General features: G+C 45.7%; 1 protein-coding gene across 3 annotated transcripts in view; it reads left to right on the top strand.

The window, feature by feature from the left end:
* Positions 1-1801: 1801 nt before the first annotated feature.
* The window catches only part of rhbdf1a (rhomboid 5 homolog 1a (Drosophila)), a 423866-nt gene continuing 403947 nt past the window's right edge, over positions 1802-21720 (top strand). The window contains exon 1 of one of the 3 annotated variants that reach the window (XR_015079926.1): positions 1802-2001. The gene's annotated coding sequence lies outside the window, so the exon portion shown is untranslated. The remainder of the gene's footprint in view (positions 2002-21720) is intronic. The other 2 variants (XM_086000460.1, XM_086000461.1) reach the window with 2 other exon arrangements.

Raw genomic sequence — 21720 nt, 5'->3', positions numbered from 1 at the left:
TGCCTGAAAGGGTGGTAGAGGCAGAGACCCTCAGCACATTTAAAAAGTGCTTGGATATGCACTTGAACCTACAAGGCTATGGACCAAGTGCTGGAAAGTGGGATTAGGGTGGATAGTTCTTTGTCGGCCGGCACGGACAAGATGGGCCAAATGGCCTCCTTCTGTGCTGTAAATTTCTATGATTCAATGATTCTATGTGTTAAGTTTTGTGGCATGCACACTTGTGATAGATACTTGCGATAGGAAACTGCTGGAGAGCATGATCTTGGCACCATTTTTTCAGATGTGTCATCTTCTTCCACATTTGTAGCCAGGTCCTCTTGGTATTGCAGACAACAGTCAACCTTTCCGCTGGTATTTCAGATGCCTCTTCTCTGGGGTGATGCCTTTCAGTGCCAACCAAGGCAAGCCTCTTTACCCTCCGTGGAAGCATCAGAACCTTAAGGGTACCACATATGTAAATGAGCTTTCTTTACCCATTCATTAGTGAGAAATTGTGTAAAGCATTTTTCACCACATCCTCTCAGCTCATATGAAACAGGAATTTAATTCAGAACATTTATTGCTTTGAATTTTGTATATTTTTCATTCTACAAAGAATAAACCTAGGCACTGTAAGTACAGCTCCCCAACAGGATTCACTTTGCCATTACAGCTGAGTGAGCAGCTGCGGCAGCTCTTTAAATGTCCTACTTCTTGTGTGTGAGCTCCCATAATATTTAATTAGGCAGAAACCCAGATGTTATGGTGGGCACAGCCGTGTGCTACAGGTCAGCAGGATGTCCTGCGCACATCATTCCCATCACTAACTGGCCAAAGACTGAATACTACCCTCAAGGTGATATCAATGAGGTGAAAATTAGGAGTTTTTAAAGTGCACGGAAGATACTCGAGGATCTTCATGATTTTTGAAATGGAGTTAAAGCTCATGGATATGTTTACGTGTTCAGTCTATCTCAGTTTCCTCAGTTTAAATGCACTGCATTGTGTGGTATTGGACCATAGAAAGAACATTCAAAATTCAATCCTTGAACTGTGTTGGCTGTGGTAGCTGATCTTAGTTGGGCAGCAGTAAGGTTGCATCCCCAGTTTAGGGAGGTGAAAAATGAGCCAGTGTTCTTGCCTCTAATTATCACCCAGTAATAGCTACTGAAAGTGCATGTGTTTGGGTGAGGACAGAACGGGTGTGGCGTCGTCACACAGCCTGCCAACAGGAACAATGTGAAGAATGGCCTCTTCGAGCGAATAGCGCGACTGCCACCTTGAGTCACCGCCTTAGGAGAGGAGGGATAAGACAGAAAATCAGAGGGAAAACTGAAGGAGGAGGAAAAAATGTAATGGAGATAAACAACAACTCTAAAGTTAAAAGATAGATTACATTTTGGTTGTGGTTCTTCATCAGAAGTGAGTTTACTGACCTATTTTCTGTGTATTTCCTGTATTTTCTGATGGCATTTTAGGTTTCCAACATTAGCACTTATATCCAAAAGAATTCCCCCCCAGCTATCACACATTCCATATGTAATTGTGATACATATTTGAAAAAGAAATAAAGGGGTACGGGTAAAGGGCAGGGGGAGTAGAACTTAGTGGATAGCTCTTTCAGGAAGCCAGCATGATGGTTCGAATAAGCTTCCTCTGCGCTGTAAAATTAAGTCACAGTATCACTGAAGTTACTTCAGGGAGGGAGAAAAAAATAGGTGGGTCACGGACCGCTCATTTGTATCGGCAAAGAAATAAAATGTGTCACATCCTGATGGCCAGCCCCTTTAAGAAGCAGCAGCGCGGAAGTTGTTTGAAGTTTGGCTGGAAGCTTTTTAGCAACTCCCTGACGTCAGTCCGCCGGATCAGATGTTCTTGACCTCTTTCTTTCCCCCCTCCCCGGCCGCATCTAAGCAGCTTTTTTATTTTCTTAAAACAGCGCCGTGTCCAGCAGGAGCCGAGGGGCAGTTGGCAGTACTGGGCGCTCGCTGCCAGCGATCCGATCACTTGGGGGGAAAGGTAAGGCTGGGTGGCGATCGCACACACGCGCGGGCGCTGTGGCTGCCGGCGAGCTTGGAGTTGCCGGGCCGGGGCGGCCGCTGGATATTGCTCCCGGCGGTCGGGGCGCTCGGCAATGGTCTTTGAGGAGGTGGGGGGGAAGTTCATCTCGGCAACTTCAGTAGCACTGGGAGGGGGGAATGAATCCTGAGGATTATGTGTTTGCGGTCTGACTTGGGATTGTTTAAACAAGCGGACGGGAAGACTTGCTTCCCAGTGGAGTCCAGCATGTGATTTGCACCAACATCCCTTGTTGATAATCTGGGGGAGAAGCGCTGATCCCCCTTGTCTGGCTCATGCCCTGGCAATTCGTAGATTTCTCTCTCTAACTCGTAATGTATTCCAGTTAAAGTTTGTAAATCTCTATCGGCTGACTAGCTGGTTTTGCTCAGGTTAAGGTTTCGGGTGATTTTTTTTGTGTGTTTTGCCCCAGGCAGTGCTGTGCTGGGCTCGAGCTGTGAATGGCGGTAACCGGCTCCCTGCACATTCCCACTTAAACAGTGGTTTGAAGTGATTTGTATTTTTTTTTAATTTTGCGAAGCGCCCTGTTGGTGAGCTGGCCATTTGCTCGAACAATGAGTTGTGAGACGGGCACAATTTCAACTGCACTTCGGAAGTGGTGGTCCTGGCATCCAATTTGCGGCGTATTCTTAAAGGGGCATTGCCCGACTGAAAATGTTACTGCTAGCTTTGCAAAGAATTGGGTTGCAGTGACGTGATTTATAATCTTGATTGTGTCTGCCCTATAAAACTTCTAAATTTGTATTAAAACTGAACTCCTGCCTGTCTTCCCCCCCCCTCCCAAAAAAGTGAGCTTGGTTCTGCAGTGAAAGAAAGACTTACATTTATATAGTGCTTTTCACGACCACAGGATGTCCCAAAGCACTTTACAGCCAATGAAATACTTTTGAAGTGTAGTCACTGTTGTAATGTAGGAAACACAGCAGACAATTTGCACACAGCAAGTTTCCACAAACAGCAATGTGATAATAGCCAGATAAATTTTTTAGTGATGTTGATTGAGGAATAAATATTGGCCAGGACACCGGGGATAACTCCCCTGCTCCTCTTCAAAATAGTGCCGTGGGATCTTTTACGCCCCCCTGAGAGAGTGTGGGTGGACTTCTCCTGAATTGTTGAAGCACATTATTTCTGACGTGAAGTTCGCCTGCCTTGATGTTCTCTAATATGATGACAGTCCTCATTTCTTCATTTAAGCAGAGTGCTAACCCTTGTTTGCTAAATGCAATCTATAGAAGGTATACATTGGGGACGAGTGGTTTACAGAACTCGCATGTGGACTGACGCCAGCCAAATAACTAAAGTGCTTCAGGCACAAATGAGTTGTATCAATGACCTGAGTGATTTATTGAATGTAAACCATCAATGCCTGAAGTGTCTTCTATTTACACAATGTTTATAGAATATCCCAACGATTTCCCGCAAATGCTTTGCTTTTTTTTAGTTTGATGTGTTTTTTTGCTTGTGCTTACTGGTCTGGCCGGAGAGTGATGCATGATTTTGTAACTTCAAATGTATTTCCTCCACGTCAGTTTGAGGCTAGAGCTTGGAGGATACGATCACACAACAGAGCAAGTTGGAGAAAAAAAATCTAATTGTGTTGGTGGTGTGATAGTACTGTTGGTGCCACCATTGTACAATTTTGGCGGTCAATTTTTGGAAAAGTAACCTGTGGCGGGGAAGCCATCATTGTAAAAGCAGCATATAATCTACAAATAAAAACAGAAAATGCTGGAAACACTCAGCAGGTCAGGCAGCATCTGTGGAGAGAGTTAATGTTTTAGGTTGGTGACCTTTTATCTGAATATAATCTACACTTTGGTATTGAATTAACCTTTCATTTTGGGGAAAAAATAATTCCATTCCCATCCCCAATAAAACCACTATTGTGTAAGTTGCGTCAATGAGGCTGCATCACTTATTCTAGTTTTATTGATGAAGCCCAATTTGTGTGCTTGCAATGCTGATCTACCCAAAGCATTCCACCAATCCTTCCACATGTGGCATGATTGTCATCGTTCTCAACAATGCAATGCAAATAATAAAATTCAGTTCTTTTGTATTGCATAAACGCACATTTCACTGCCACAAAACTATTGATGGGGAAAATAATCATTGTGTTAAAGTGGTCATTTAACAAATGAAAAGCAGTAAGAAAGCAAAATTCTAACACATCTACCAGTGTACTCCAAACAGAAAACAACAGAAGCATGAGAGGGTGAGGAGAGCTACATTTCATCTCGGGCAGGAAGACTCCAGTGTGTGGATTAGCAGTAGCATTGTTTTCAACAGAGGAATAAAGCACCAAAAGCAAACTCCTTCATAACTAAACCACTGAACTGAAATTGTAGTTTAGCTAGCCACTGTTTTTTTAAATTACTAGAAAACATAAAATGTTAGAAGTGTAAAATATCCATGAAAGATTTAAAATCAGGATGTATTTATAGAAGGGTTACTCTGCAGATTTTGATAAGACTATAGAAGGATTTTGCTACACTGTCCAACAGTTATAGAGTCATAGGCCTAGAAATTCAGTATAGCCACTTTTGGGGCGGTAAAGTCGGGCGGCCGCTAAAGTTTGCGCCCGGCGCAAAGTCGAGCCCCCTTCGCCGATATTCAGGTGCATCGCCCTAAGAGGTTGCTGCTGCGCTAAAACAGGCGATGCACGACTATCATTAGGCGCTAAGCCGGCAGGCCGGGGCGCTAACACCGGAAGTTGGGCGCAGGGCAGGTGCGGCGAGCTGCTGATTGCCGGCAGACACGAGCTCTTAAAGGGGGAGGGTGGATTTGTTTTTTTGACAGGCCGCGACTAGTGTATTTCTGTTCTGGGGAGGGTCCTCTTCCTCCTCCTCCTCCTCCTGCAGAAGGAGTGTTGCAAAACGGCTGCCTTTTCTACTGCAGGAGTGCCCTTTAATTTGCGCTCCCCGCGGCCCGCCTCGGCTGTGTACCGTTCCACTTCACAGTCGTTCGGGCTGCCCGGCGCACAATAGGGCGGCGCGAGTGAAGTTCCGGTTCCGGGCGCACAAAGGGCGTTGCACGACGAAATGACGTCATGATCTGCGCGCGCAGATGAGCGCGCGCAATGACTTTGCGCCGGCGCTAAATGTCTACTCAAGTTGGGGCGAGGCGCAGATCACGCTGCGCCCAGGCGCTAAGCGCCTAGCACTCGAGATCTACTCCTCCTAAGGCGCTAACGGCTGGCGCAGCCAACTGAATTTCTAGGCCATAGAGTCATAACAGCACAGAAGGAGGCCATTTGGCCCATCGAGTCCATGCCGACTCTCTGTAGAGCAATCCAGTCAGTCCCATTCCCCCGCTCTTATCCCCATAGCCCTGCAAGTTTATTTCCCTCAAGTGCCTATCCAGTCTCCCCTTGAAAACATGGAGTGTTTCCGCTTCCACCACTTCCGTCGGCAGCGAGTTCCAGGTCCTCACCACTCGCTGCATAAAAAAGTTTTTCCTCACATCCCCCCTGTATCTCTTGCCCAAAACCTTAAATCTGTGTCCCCTAGTCCTTGTACCATCAACTAGTGGGAACAGCCTTTCCCCATCTAGCCTATCCACCTTCTGCTTTTAGTCCCATAGCTCCCAAACAAAATTGTCAAATTTTAAGAAGACTATCTTTACACACTTGGGAATTCTTGTCAGCGTGTACTTGGCAGGTTTGAATATGGCTAAGGGAGTGGAGGAACTAGGGAGTTTCTTCAAGGAGGTGATTCTGAATGCAGTGGACCAATATGTACCAATGCAAAGCAAAGATACCAAGCCTGGTTGAAGGGGCCTGCCAAGCAACTCAAGAAAAAAAGACATTTAAGGCCATGAAGGAAAATGGCACAGAATTAAGACAGATTCAATACCATAAGGCATGCCATGAGTGTAAAAGAAAAAGGCATCAGAACGGGAAAGAAAAAAATCGAATTGAATATGACAAGAGAAGGGAAGGATAAATTTTCTATTTCTCGAGAGGAGAAAGGAAAATGAGGGATGGAGTGGGGCCACTGGAAGTGGAATAGGTGAATGCATTTCAACTGATGTTATGCAGTCTGCAGAAGTGCTAAATAAGATTTTTTTCTTCAGTTTTTACCAAGGAGGAGATGGGTAACTTATTTGATCTGTAAAGGGAAGTACATAGAATGTGCAGCGCAGAAAAAAGCCATTTGGCCCAACTAGGCCTTGTCAGTGTTTATACTCCACACAAGCCTCCTCCCACCCTACTTTATCTAAACCGAACAACCTAACTTTCTGTTCCTTCTCCCTCATGTGTTTATCTAGCTTCCCCTTAAATGTGTCTATGCTATTCGCCTCAACTACTCTTTGTGGTAGCGAGTTCCACATTCTAACCACTCTCTCTGGGTAAAGAAGTTTCTCCTGAATTCCCTATTGGATTTATAAGTGACTATCTTATATTTATGTCCCCTAGTTTTGGTCGCCCCCATAAGTGAAAACATGTACGGCTGAAAATTCAGTAGCCTTAGCGCCTCATTTGAGGCGCTAGAGGGCCTTGCGCCGGAGTTATGGCCAGTAGTGAAATTCCCTGGGGCCCTAAATCGGCGTTGCTCCGGTAGCGCTGCACCGGCACCGATGACGTCATCGGTGTGCGCAGCGTCCCGGTTGCCGTGGTAACCCGCCCGAACTCCGAAATTGAGTTGCGGCCGCCTCGCCCGTGGCAGCCGCAACCAGCGTTTTGTCAGAGGTGCCTTACTGCAGTTAGCGCCGGCGCATTAAAGGCCCCGCGGCGGCCGGCCGCTTTCCCGCTGGCCGCCTGCCCGCAGCTCCCTCCCCGGACTTCTCTCCCCCCCCCCCCCCCCCCCCCGGAACAGATGCAAGCCCGGCACTTGTCCGAGGTGCCGGGCTCATTTTTAAGCAGATTTGCGCGGGCCGCGGCCGGGTGCAGGCAGCTCCTCCTTAACGGAAGGAGGAGGCCTGCACTTCCCCAGCCTGCCGCACCGCATCGGGTGCCGCAGCGCCGGAATTGCGGCGCGAACCGGCAGTTAGCGCCCTTTTCCAGGCGCTAAGACCCTTCAGTAGCGCCGGCAGCCGTTTGGGCGCGGCGCCACTGAATTTTTGGCGCGCGCAGGGGACTTAGCGCCGGCACTAATTTCCGGCGCTAAAGCCCTGGCTAAGCCAAAACCCAATTTCTAGGCCATTTTCTTTATCTACCCTGTTAAACCCTTTAATAATCTTAAAGACCTCTATCAGGTCATGAAGTAGAGGGTGCTACAGAGGTAAGTTGTGACAGTATTCACATTACTACCAGCATGGTTGCTAAAAGGCTGTCTAAACGTGAGGTCAATAAATTTCAGTGACTGGACAAGATGCACTCCAGGATTCTTAAGGAAGTAAGGGAGGAGATTGCAGGAACTGCCACAAATCATCCAGAAATCGCTGAACACTTGGAGAGGTGCCTGGACGGGAGAAATGCAGATGTTACTCCTATTTTTTGTTTTAAAAGGTAGAAAAAGTAGCTCGGGAAACTACAGACAGTAAGTTTGATGTCCATTGTGGGTAAAGTTATGGAAACCCTTATTAAAGATAAGATCATAGAACATCTCGATAGAAATTAAAATTATAAAAGATAGTCAGTATGGGTTCATAAAGTCTTGCCAATCTATTTTACTGGTTTTCTTTGAGGGTGTGACAAGGGAGCTTGATGGGGATAAGGCAGTGGATGTGGTGCACTTCGATTTCAGTAAGGCCATTGATGCAGTTCCGTTGGAAAGGCTGGTACTGAAAATAAAGAAAGTGGGAATCAGTGGAAATATTTTACAATGGCTATGCATTTGGTTGACTGATAGAACCCAGGGATGGTGGTACAGGGATTGTCATCAACCCGGGAAAATGTTATCAGTGGGGCTCACAGGGGGTCTGTTTTGGAACCACTTGTTTAATGGCCCAGGATTTGAGGTCAGAAGCGAGGTGAAGTATGCTTTGCACAAGGATTTTGCGATCCCTGTGTCGAGAACTTTGGGTTTTCCGACCTTCAATTTAAACCAACCAAAGTTAATGGGGATTCCTTTGTGCGAACTGCTGTGACGTCAACAGACTGTCTAAGCAGCCAATCAAAACGCAGGATTCTCACCAGATAGCTAACTAGGAAGTGTGTAAGCTCTTAAAATTTTAACTTTTAAAACATGTTAGACAGCAAAACAAAGATTGGGGCTCTCGCATGGGGGAAAGGCAAACCTGAAATAAAGATGGACAAACTTAAAAAAATGTTTTTTTAATGTTATAAAAAAGTTTCTTAATTTAAATTTGTATTAAAATGGACAAATTTCACACTGCATAAAATTAAAATTAGATTTCCAGGCCCTTAACATTTGTTTAGCAGTAATAATGCTGTCAAAACCCCAGTTACACCTAATCCCTTTGGGTCTAACTTTTAGTGGGGAATTTAACAGCGCACTTACTGCGGAAGAGCGGAAGTTTTCATCAGTTTCCCTGATTTTGGATGATTACACAGATTGCAGGCGCAGGGGTGGGGGCGCACAATGCGGCCTGTTTCAGAGCTGTCAGCGACGGACTGCCACTTCAGGATTTCCATATGTGCCTGCGCATGTGCCAAATCCTGAAGTTGTGGTCAGTTTCAAAGGCAGAATGACGGCCAGTTCACCATCACCCCGACCGCAAATTGTGGGCCAACATCTTCATCTGGAGCTAGGACTCACAAGCTATATTTGCACACGATCTTCTTTAAAAAAAATCTTCTTAGGCAGTCCCTCGGAACCGAGGATGACTTGCTTCCACATTAAAAATGAGTTCTCAGGTGACTGATGAGTCCAATGCAGGACCTACAGACTCTGTCACAGGTGGGGCAGACAGTGTTTGAAGGGGCGGGTGGGTGGGGTGCTTGGGTTGACGTGCGCTGCTTGCGCTTGGCTTCCACTTGCTCCCGGCGAAGAGACTCGAGGTGTTCGGCGCCTTCCCGGATGCTTCTCCTCCACTTTGTGTGGCCTTGGGCCAGGGATTCCCAGGTGTCGGTGGGGATGTTACACTTTTTCAAGGAGGCTTTGAGGGTGTCCTTGAAGCATTTCCTCTGCCCACCTGGGGCTCTCTTGCCGTGCCGGAGCTCCGAGTAGAGCGTTTGTTTTGGGAGTCTCGTATCGGGCATGCGGACAATGTGACCCGTCCATCGGAGCTGATTGAGCGTGGTCAGAGCTTCGATGCTGGGGATGTTGGCCTGAGCAAGAACACTGACGTTGGTGCACCTATCCTGCCAATGGATTTGCAGGATCTTGCGGAGGCAGTGTTGGTGGTACCTCTCCAGTACTTTGAGGTGCCTGTTGTACATGGTCCATGTCTCTGAGACATACAGCAGGGCGGGTATCACTGCTGCTCTGTAGACCATGAGCTTAGTGCTGGGTTTGAGGTCCTGGTCTTCAAACACACTCTTCCTCAGGTGACCGAAGGCTGCACTGGCACACTGAAGGCGGTGTTGGACTTCGTCGTCGACGTCTGCCCTTGTTGACAGTAGGCTCCCGAGGTATGGAAAGTGGTCCACGTTGTCCAAGGCCTTGTCGTGGATTTTGATAATCGGGGGGCAGTACTGTGTGGCGGGGGCAGGTTGGTAGAGGACCTTTGTCTTACGGATGTTTAGAGTAAGGCCCATGCTCTCATACGCTTCGGTGAAGGTGTTGACGATGGTTTGAAGTTCGACCTCCGAGTGAGCGCAGACGTCTGCACACGATACAAAGCTAATGAAAGTGGTAGACTGCAAACCTGAGCAGGATTTCAGGTGAGGCAGCATCTGTGGAGAGAGAAACCGAGTTAACGTTTCAGGTTGATGATCTATCGTCAGTTCTGAAACGTTCGACCCGAAACGTTAACTCTGTTTCTCTCTCCACAGATGCTGCCTGACCTGCTGAGTATTGCCAGCATTTTCTGTTATTTCAGATTTCCCGCATCCGCAGTATTTTGCTTTTGTTTGTAGGAGGAGATGATTGCTGCTTTTAGGTATCTAAGTGGACTACATAATATAGACCATGACAAGCTATTTCACCTTGTCCAAAACAGTAGAAGCAGGGGACATGGCCTGTGCATGAAGGAGGGTGGGGTTAAATTCAAAACAAGTCCGCAGAAACATTACTTCAGTGAGTGAGTGGTTAATCGATGAAACAGGCTCCCTAGGGAGATGGTGGCAGTTGATGGTGTTGATTCATTTAAATGCAAATTAGATTTCTTCCAGAAAATCATATTTTGGGAGACAGTATATGAGTAATTTGAGACATGACATATGGTAAGTGCAGCCTGCTTGGGAGGAACAGGTAACTTTGGAAGTATGGTCCCCAAAGCTCTCCAGCACTGGGGTTTTCCTCGACTGGCTCTGTTACAGACTAATTCATAGAAATTGATTGTTATGATTCATCATCAACACCATTATCATTGCATCCTGTGAATCCCAGGTTGGTAGAAGGCGAACTAAATAGAGCTTGATTTTTTTTCCGTCTAGCAATTCCTATGCTTATCAGGATAACTGTTAATCTTATGGGGGCTTCTTTTCTTTTTCTTTCATGATAAAATGAGGTATTGGGTCGGATTTTGCTCTGAGTGGCGAACTACACTTGGACTAGCCCATAGACTTTCTGTGGGCTTTTGCATGGCAAGCTCCTGTCGGCCAACCATCCCAAAAGGGGATCGGGGACCTGTGTGAGCAGGGCAAGCAACGATGTATCTCTTTAACCAATCAGGTTGAAAAATCGTTACTGAGCAGCGCAGAGTCTGAATCAGGAAGTGTCAGTAAGAACAGTGAATTCAATGTTAAATTGGGTACGGAGAGGGAAAGATTGGATTAAGAGAGCGAGAGACAAAAGAAAAAGTAAAAAAATATTTTTATTTAAATAGTTTAAAAAATCTCCAACTAATTAAAAGCTGAAGGTATGAGATTGGACACTTGTAAAAATTAATTTTCAGTTTCAGAGAGGTTGTTTGGCAGTAATTAAGACACACCATTAAAAGGGTACGTAGACTGTAATGGACAAGCCCTACATTTTTTTTTGGCGAGATTAATCTAATGAGGTAAGTACAGCAACTTCACCCCATTCAATGTATTTGAATGGTGAGTCAGACGGCGAGATGCGGTTTTTCGGAAGGTTTTAGAGGAACAGCGCATCTCGGACAGCAACTTCTTGATTTCTGCGTTTAACTGCGCATGTGCGGTCGCCGGATGTTGCTGTCCGATTTCCACATAACTAACGGTGAGCGCTGCTGGCCTCGCCATTACTTTTACAGCTAAATCCGGCCCTATGTTGCACTTATTGCCATGGTGCACCTGCAAACAATGCTGCAGTTTTTCGGGTTGGATATAGTCTCATTTCGATTAAAGAATAATCACGATTGATTAAATATAAAACCTCTTTGCAAGCAGGTTTTCTTGCCGTAATACATTGAAGAAATATGAAAGCTCTAAACATATTGAGCATCGCCATTAATAAATCCTCTTAACTGCCTGCTGTTAACTGCCTGTTAACGTCAGCAGTTCAGTGGGGCATAGCATTGTGATATACATTAAGCATTCCTTGAGGTTTTTTGTTTATTTGTGGGTGTGTTTCCATAAAGTTCAAGTGTTCTAAGTCAATTCTTGTAAGTTATGTTATCCTGTAAAGATAACGAAGCTAAAGAAATGTTCTTTCAAAAGGCAGTTTGACAGGTTATTTTGCGCAATAAGATTTTTGTGCATATGATAGACTAAGAATAAGATATGATGGCCAGGTTTGTGAAATGGGAACTTTGCGAATAACAGTCAATTGTAGCATTTTGCTGCACTATCTCAGAGAGGGAAATGAGGTTGATTGACCAAATGACCCCAGCTGCTGATTTATAGTTTTTGCAGAATCCTGATATTTTATTGCAAAAACACTGGTAGAAATCACACAATCCTATGTAGTAAAAATGGAATTGGACTTCTTTAGTCATTATACTGTAATGGCCCTGGCCTGTGTTGACTTAGCTGACCTCCGCTGTGGCAGTGTCCTCTGGGTCCTTGAGGGAGAAAAATACAACCAAGATTCACACTCCTGATCAGTATCTAATGACGCTGCAGGTAGTGTGTATGTGGACATCAGGTGAGGGGACATGATCCGATGAGGTGGTGATGTCGCTGTTGTCAGATAGCTTGATTATACTCACTAGGTGCACACCTGAAAAGTGGGTGCTTGAAGGAGATGCTGGAGGGAGCCTGCTCTGTATGGAACCAAACCACACCTTCAGGAGTGGGAGGGGAAGAGGAAAGGGAAGGGGAAAATCAGACCAAACAGCAGGAGGAAGGAAAAAAAAAACAATTTGAAGATAGGATCTGCTCCATCATAACTCTCTTGCTTCATTCCCTCCACCACTGTCTTTATGGAAAGCTTGTGTTACATCACTACAGTATGGTTGCTGTGAGCTTTTCTTGTGTTCATTGCTACATCTGACTAACGTGTAGTTACAAACGCAAGCTGTGACCTGTCGGTGGGAACAGAATAGATAACCGCTTTCATCCTAGATTTGGGCTAGATTTGGACCCAGATCTCAGTGGTGAATGGGCACTGTTGTAACCCATTGTGTCACCAGCTCTATTTGCTAAGAGTTTTGTTGCATAGAATGTTGTAAAGGTTTACGATAACGAAGGGAAAGGTTGATTTATACCATGCTGGAGGTTTTCTTTCTTCTGCCTGGCACTTTGGTTTTAACCAGTGTCAGGAATCAAACCTGTATCCATCACTCTCTGCGCTATGTATCATTGGTCCCATTTGCTGTGTTACTGTAGTACAGTTAAACTTTTAATTCAGAGGTTATTCCATATATTTTGTTTCTTAACTTTTCTTGAACTCATTTTTATAATTAACATTGGCTAATTCACAGCAGTTTCAAAATTCTTTTAGAAGTTAGTTGTTTGTCAGCTGAAAAAGAACTAAAGGCTAACTATTTTCATGCAGAGGACAACTGTACATGTATGCCATTTAGTGAAGTACAGTTTAGCTGCATTAAGAAACCAGTAATGACTATTATTTTTCCTATAAATCCCATCGTCAATATTCTGCTGAGACTGCTGCCTGTTATAATCCAAAAATGTAGCTAAAGAAAACAATGTGGAACAGTGCAGCAAAAAGCAGTTCACATTTGCAAAAAAAAACTCTTTTGAATTCATTGCTATGTTCAGAATGCCACAAATTCTCAAAAGAAAAGAATCAGCCTTCATATTTAAATTTTAACTGTAGTGAGTAATTGTGAATGAAAAGTTAAAGGGCAACTCATACATCACTTTGCTACAAATGAAATAATATTTGTCAGTGCAATAGAGAATTAGCTGTGTGTGTGTGTGCGTGCATGTGTGTGTGTGTACGTGTGTGTATACGTACGTGTGTCTAGACTTGACTATTCCAATGCACTCCTGGCTGGCCTCCCACATTCCACCCTACGTAAACTTGAGGTCATCCAAAACTTGGCTGCCCGTGTCCTAACTTGCACCAAGTCCCATTCACCCAACACCCCTGTGCTCACTGACCTACATTGGCTCCCGGTTAAGCAGCGCCTCGATTTCAAAATTCTCACCCTTGTTTTCAAATCCCTCCAAGGTCTCACCCCTTCCTATCTGTAATCTCCTTCAGCCGCACAACCTCCCCAAGATACCTGCGCTCCTCTAATTCTGCCCTCTTGAGCATCCCTGATTATAATCGTCCAACCTTGGTGGTTGTGCCTTCTGTTGCCTAGGTACTAAGCTCTGGAATTCCCTGCCTAAACCTGTCCGCCTCGCTACCTCTCTTTCCTCCTTTAAGACGCTCCTTAAAACCTACCTCTTTGACCAAGCTTTTGGTCACCTGCCATAATTTAGCCTTATGTCGCTCGGTGTCAATTTTTTTGTCTTAAAATACTCCTGTGCAGTGCCATGGGACATTTTACTATGTTAAAGGTGCTATATAAATACAAGTTGTTGTTGTGTGTGTAAATGTGTGTGTGTGGCTTGAGAAGCAGTGGGTTGGGAGAATGTTGAACCTCAGAATTTCAACTAGCTTTACTGAAAGTCAGAGTTGGGCTGTGTGGTGATATAATGGGCTAGAAATTGGGTTGCTTTGTGCCTCATGCAGGAGGGGGGGGCGCTAATGGGGTGCAAATGCCCGGGCGTGGTGCCGCTAACGCTTCCTGCAAAACTCAGCGGGAGGTTAGCGGCGGTGGTAGCTGGTAGCGCCCCGCGGCACTGCGCTGGTGATGATGATGCCATCGCCATGCACAGCGCCCCGTTAGCTCCCCATCCGCAAAGTTGCCTTGCGCCCCCTGATCTATTGCCGGGCATTGGGACCGACGGGATCAGGGGACAGTTTTTTGGCGGTAGCGTGCGGCTGCGCTACTTAAAGGGTAGGTGTCTGGCGGCCATTTGTATTTTGGCCGACTGCCAGCACCTGCCCCCTTTCACTTTTTTATGCGGGGTGCCAGCTGCGATCGCTCAGCCTAGCAATCCTCTTGAGTGCCGGGCTGTTTCCATGGCACCCTGCTCCCTGGTAGTCTGGCAGGGCCCCGGTGCGTGCAGCGCTAGGCCCCTCCCCTTTAATCAGGGAGGAGGCTTGCAATGAAGCGGTGCTGTGTGCCGCCGCAACATTGAGTAGTAGCGCCCCATCCCGTCACTTCATCCCTGCTTTCTGGAATCCTCTTCCCGAACACTTTCTTGCTTCTTTGAAAAGTGTCTTAAAAATCTATCTCTTCCCTCTCAATCTTTACTGTCTGTTGTTTGGCATCCTCTTCTCCCTTTACAAAGAGCTCTCTATCATCAGTGCCAAGCATTTTGTGTTAAAATGTTGTGCACATAGCTGAATTCCAATGTTCTGTAATATTACCTGATATGTAACTTTAATAAATCAAATAGCAAGGTTCAGTAACTTTGTAACAGATGGTTATGACTGTATATATTGAGGGGGGTGATGTAGAGACAGCATTGTTGTTTGTTTGATATTTTGTGTATGAATAAGTATTTTGACACACAGTAGCTGTTCTACCTGTTCTGCAGTGGAGTTACTGACCCCTCTCTACCTCCCTTTTTGGAGGCGCATTAACTGCCTCTTGTAGTGTATGTATCCGTCTACCTTTAAGAAAACCATTGTATGTAACCGTTCACCTTTAAGAGAACTATTTTAGGTGTGGCACTACTTTGTTGGCTTCTGTATACTGTAATACCGACGGTGACCACACCGGTATATAAGTGCTGTGTCAGGATTTATTTGGCAGATTCGCCCTGACCTTCGAATAGTAAAGTCCTGTTTTAAGTTACTCTGGTAGTCTGTGTATTAATTAACTAAACAACTCACAGACTTTACAGTGGTGACGAGTCCGATCGTACCCTGCGGCAACAATACTTCCGAAGCAGTTAACGAGCGTCGAGAAGAGGCAACCGCCCTTGTCGTTCTGCTGGGAGAAAACTCGAGGCTGCAGAACTGGAAAGAAAGAAGAAGTTAGAGACAAAGACTTCCATCAGCAACAGGCACTGACTGTCCCTTCTGCCACGGTGAGGAGTGAGCCGATCAGCACGAGAAGCAAGGCGGCCACGGTGACTGTGAGTAAGGGAAAGTAAAAAGAATAACCGGAGGATAAGGGCAGTGCACTCGACCACGGTTGAGGGGGAAAGGAGCCGGACAGAAGTCGGGTCCAGAGGCGCTGAGACTGGGGCAGCGTGGAGCAAGGAAGCCGCGGTACAGACAGGCTGGGGGACGCAACGGCGTCGTGAGACAGCTAGACCGCGACCGGCGAAAAAGGCCGGGCAGCGACCGAAGCCACGAAGCGCTGCAACCGGGCGCGTAGGCGCGGGAAGAGATAAACTCAGCCGCAGCTGGGGAGGGAAGCACCGGACTGCGAGAGGGCTGGGAGGCGCGATTGGGAGCCGAGTGAGCGGGAGAGGCAGAGCCGACCAAGGGGGAACTGAGCGAGAGCCAGTCCAGCGGCTGAAACTGTTCTCCGTCAACGGGGTGTACCCAGCGCCGGTAGAGCCGAGCGAGCGGGAGAGAGACAGAGCCCGAGCAAGGGGAACCGAGCGAGAGCCAGCCCAGCGGCTGAAACTGTTTGCCGTCAACGGGGTGTACCCAGCGCCGGTTGCCCTGCTGAGAAAAGGGAAAGCCCTGAAGCCGACGCGCAGGCTGTGAACCTGAAAGCCAGCGGCCGTCGCCCGTGGGGAAAGTGTACCCATCCCGCAAGGGAAGAAACGCGGGAAGCCGCCATTAGGCGGGGAAGAAGACAGAAGCGGGAAACCGCCATTGAAGTGGGCGGGGAGAGAAGATAAGCGCGGGAAACCGCCATTTTCGCGGGAACCGCCATCTTGGAAAAAAAATAAATAAAAGAAAATTTAAAGAAATAATTCGTGGTGTTATCAGGAAGAGAGGAAGATGCCTAAGCGTGGTAACATCAACGATTTTAATTCCGAGGTAGAAGACTGGGCCACGTATGTGGAACGCATTGAGATCTATTGTGAGGCCAATAAAATAGAAGAAGCTATAACCTTGCTAAAGTCGATGGGCGCGAAGACATACGGGCTCTTGAAGCATCTACTAGCACCAGCTAAACTGGCGGATCAGACTTTCGATGATATTGTGACTGTTCTGAAGGATCACTTGAACCCCACACCGTTGATGTTGGCGGAACGATTCAAATTCTATGCGAGAACGCAAAGGAAAGACGAAAGCAACGCAGAATACTTGGTCGAACTGCGTAGATTAGCGAAACACTGCCAGTTTGGAGGGAATCTGACAGAGGCATTGCGAGACAAGTTCGTGTGTGGGTTGTCGAAGGAACGCAAAAGCGACTACTCGAAGAGAACGACCTTACACTTGACAGGGCTGTCCTTATTGCAGCATCGCACGAAGCCGCAGCAAAGGGAACTGCGGAAATGCAGCTAAAGGCAGCGGCACTCAGTGTGGATCAAATTACCTCGAGTACAACAAAATGCTATCGTTGTGGGAAGACAACACACGACCAGAACCAATGCTGGTTTAAGAACCAGGAATGTAGGAAATGTGGCAAACTGGGTCACATAGCTAAGGTATGCCGGTCAGGGAAGAAGACCAACAACCAAAGGAAGCCATCACAGGAAAAGTACAACAAGGTACACAAGGTGGCTGAGAAGAGTTCAGACGAACAGAATTCGGACTCCGACCCAAACGGCCAGGAGCTGGGCAGTCTGAGAATTCACAATGTGAGTAAGGAAGCTGACCTACAAACTATCTGGGTCATGCTAAAAATAGCTGGAGTCCAAGTGAAAATGGAGTTGGACACTGGATCAGCTCTATCAGTCATAAATCGAAGGGATTACCACCGGCTATTCTCACATATACCCTTAAGAGATACCAAGTTCGTATTGCAGACATACACGGGGCATAAAGTATACCCCATGGGGAAGATAAGAGTCAAGGTGAGAGATGGGGGTAAAGAACACCCAAGAATGAACTTATACGTACTACCTGAGGGAGGACCACCACTTCTGGGACGGGAGTGGATCAAGAAAATAGACATGGAATGGCACTATCTAAAAGCCATAACGAGTGAGGACTCGGTGCAGACAATCAGCTCAGATTCTGAATCGGATGACGATAAGACCAACCCAAATATGAAAGACAAGGCTAAAATGGACTTGCCGACTAAGGTTGGAAGAACGAAGGCATGCATAAAGGCTTATGCTCCAGAGAAGAACAAAGTTTCAGAACAGAACTCCACCGAACAACGACAACATAGTTTGACAGAGAATTCTGAGTCTGTTCAGTTTACGGACATATCCATGACTGACGAACACCGAGCTCGGACTCAACTTTATTTCAAATTACGACAGCAAGTAGAACAAGTGAGTTACCGTCTCGAACAAGAGATGAAAACAATGAAAAAGTTCTATGACACCGAATGGGAGAATCTGGAAAGACAACAGAAGCAGCTAGCTCAAGCAGAGAGCGACCATAGAGCCATTGTGACCAATTACCGATCACATCTCCCTTATGCTGTTCAGGAGTTAGAATATTTGCAGGAAGGAGCAAATGAAGAGGAATCTTCAGGAAGCCAGGATTTTATTCCCGTTCTTCTCTACGACTCCTTACAAGCAGAGTTTGAGAAGTTGAAGGAACAGTATGAACAGGCCCAGGCTACAATCCTGGAGGGGATTAACTCGGCAACCTCCGAAAAGCTAGTTTCAGTAGAAGCATATGAGCAACTAAAGGTTGAACATGAGCAAGAAGTCCAAAGGCTGCAGGAAATTCTCGATGAGCTCAAGGCCAAGACAGACTCATCGGTAGAAGTTCCATCCATAGATGAGAAATTAGAGGTGAAAGACATGGCAGAACATGAAAGACAAGATGTCCAAGAACTCATAAAAATATTGAAGGAAACCCAAGACAAATATGAGGCGGCAATGACCGAGGTTCAACAACTTGAAGAACAGATTCAACTGGGAATCCTTTCAGTGGAAGAAAAGGAAACTGTAAGAAACACAGAGACTGTAAGAATGGCCCCTGAACATGAGCTAGAGAGCATCAAGGCGCAACTTCTCCGAGCGCTGAAAGCCAAAGTACAAGAGGAAAAGGTGAAAGCATTGGAGGAAAAGGTGGATGAAATGGAGAAGACTCTGATCCACAGTGTTCCCGTGGAAGAGTTAACGGTCAGCCAACTCCTTCATATGCTGAGGGACAAGACTCTGCAATGGGAACAATCTGAACACGAGCTTCAATCTTCAAAGGGAAGGAGTTCGGAGCTCTCAAAAGTTATGGAAATAGCTGAGGTTGCAACACAGATTTTACTGGGATGCCAAAAGTACGCTGAATCACGTCTATGTGAACAACAGAATGTTGAAACAGCTGCTCCAGTAGAAGGATTGAATAGCCCGATCAATCAATCCCCGATGGAAGGGGAAGTATTGAAATCACAAATGAGGTCATTAGTGAAGGATTTGCAGGAAACCCAGGAAGAGCGGGATGAATATGAACGCATGAAGAAGTCTCTTCAGGAAAGATGTCTAGGGAGGGAACAACAGTCGGCTAACGTCCAGTTGGGTAAGGAAGAAGTAGCAGGCCCTCTCGCTAGACTAGTTCAGGACGACACCGAATATTACCATGACCTGTTGAGTGACACGGAATATTACGAGGACTTGGTCTGCCCAGCTTGTGATGAAAACTCCCAAAGTGCAGAAATCAGGATGAAGCACTTAAAGTCTAAGGAACATAGGGAGATGGTGGCGCTACAGCTGGCAGCTGATAAGGGAGCCCCGAGAGTCTCCAAGAAGCAGAAAAGAAAAAGACGAAGCAGAAGGTGATAACCATCTAAATCATTATCACTTCTACCAGATCATGTACGTGGGCCCTACGAAGGGAGCCAAATCAGTTGGCAAGTAGGAAAAATTACCAAGGCAGTCCAGCTGTTTGTAAAAGTCAGCACTGCTGGTTCAGCAGGACGGAAGTTCAAGCTGTTAAGTCAAGGGAAAGACTATTGGATGAGTCACGCTAGCAATGTGAACCGGCTACACCACAGAGATGTTGTTCGGACCGAGTCAAGACCAGAGACTGAATCTGTGAACTGTTCCCGCAGAGACTGAATCTGTAAACTGTTTCCCGCATAGATTATACCTGTGAATTGTTTTACATGAAGTTGAATATATGTTATGTTTAATGGGGGACTAAGTATGTTGTAAGCTAAAAAGGGAGGATTGTAGTGTATGTATCCGTCTACCTTTAAGAAAACCATTGTATGTAACCGTTCACCTTTTAAGAGAACTATTTTAGGTGTGGCACTACTTTGTTGGCTTCTGTATACTGTAATACCGACGGTGACCACACCGGTATATAAGTGCTGTGTCAGGATGTATTTGGCAGATTCGCCCTGACCTTCGAATAGTAAAGTCCTGTTTTAAGTTACTCTGGTAGTCTGTGTATTAATTAACTAAACAACTCACAGACTTTACACCTCTTCCATATACCCCCATTGAGATTAGGGATACTGTGGCAGAACCACTGAATGACTCTGGATAACTGTATATAATTCTCTTTAACGATGTTCTAACACCAGCCTAAACCTATACCATTGTGTTAGGCATTACTGTGTTTTGTATATAGAGTTTGCATATACGGGACGTGGCCCCTTTAAGAGCACGGGAAAACACGGGCAAACGCGATGACGTCACGTCACAAACCACGGGGCTACCCAGGCAGTCCCTGTGGCATCTCCTTTGAGTAAAGACCTGTTTAATTGCTCTCCTGTGTCAATCTCAGTTATTCGTAGGAATTCGTTAATTCCTACAATACCACTTGAAGAACTACAATCACAAACTGCTCCTTATTATTTCTAAGGGTGTTCATTCTAAGATATTACAGTCTAGTCTCACAAGGATTAGGTGTAATTCTCTGATTGTTGTAGGGAGTGGAGTCTTGAGTCCCCAGTCCATACAAAGTCCTTCAGAACAAAGGACAAGCCTAGTGTAGGTACTAGGAATTCAGGTTAAAGCTAAACCATAATGGCTGTTTATTAGCCGGCACTGTTGTACACAATCCTCTACAAGGTCAAATTCATAATTAGAGCAAAGCATAAATACTAGTAGTGTGTTAGCCAAACTGCTGATTATGACCAGAACAATCCAGACCTACCCAAATGTCTGCATGAAATAGAAGCAGCAAAGCTTAGCTTAACACTGCTTTCTCAATCTGTGGAACTCACTCTCTTCCAGACATCATCATCTGAAACTCAGCTCCTTGTACACAGAAGTTTAGAAACAGTTAGTTATCATGCATTGAACCATGATGTTGCAATTTGCAGTAGGCCCTAATAAACCTGTGCCCTGCATGTTGACACCCTAGTTTCTGATAGAGGCTCAGGGTGCAAACACAGACTATTAGCATATATTTCCACAAGAAATCTGTCCTTGTTATAGCTGCTTCCAGCTGTACTCTGTTAAGCAACCGAATAAATAAAGTGTTAATTTGCCTCAGTGATAGCACTGTCCTCTCAAGTCAGAAGATTGTGGGTTCAAGTTCCACTGCAGGACTTGAGCAAATCTAAGCTGACAATTCAGTGCTGTACTGAGAGAGTGCTGCACTGTTGGAGGTGCCGTCTCTTGGGTGAGATATTGAATTGCCTGTTCAGGTGGGTGTAAAAAATTCCATGAAAACGTTTGAAGAAGAGCAGTGGAGTTCTGGTGTCCTGACCAATATTTATCCCTTGACTAACGCCACCAAAACAGATAACTAGTCATTTATCTCATTTGCTCTTTGTATGACCTTGTGTACAATTTGGCTCCCACGTTTGTCTACAAAAGAATAGTAATGACACTTCGAAAGTACTTCATTGGCTGTGAAGTGCTTTGGGGCATCATGAGGACATGAAAGGCGCTATATAAATGCAAGTCCTTTCCAATAAATGAACGCGAATAAAAGTATTCCGCTCCTCTGATTTGAAACTACATCAGAGGTTTTAATTCTCTGAACATGCCAGTGATCCCTTTATTACATTTAAATTTTCTTGAAGTGAACCCATCTGGCTAATGCATTGTCTTGCATGGACTTGGTGTCCATCTGCAGTATAGCGTGGTCTTTAGAAATGGAGCTGTTTATGTGTTATAATGTTGTGTACATGACTACATCTCAATTTCATTTAATATTGCATAAAGTGTAATTTTAGTAACTCAGACAGCCAAGTTCAGTAACTTTGTAATCTTCTACGACTGAGAACATTATAATGAGG

Source organism: Somniosus microcephalus, chromosome 11 (assembly GCF_052327205.1).
Source record: "Somniosus microcephalus isolate GS21.2 chromosome 11, FLI_Smic_1.0, whole genome shotgun sequence".
Taxonomy (NCBI): domain Eukaryota; kingdom Metazoa; phylum Chordata; class Chondrichthyes; order Squaliformes; family Somniosidae; genus Somniosus; species Somniosus microcephalus.
This window is presented reverse-complemented; position numbering and strand designations above follow the sequence as displayed.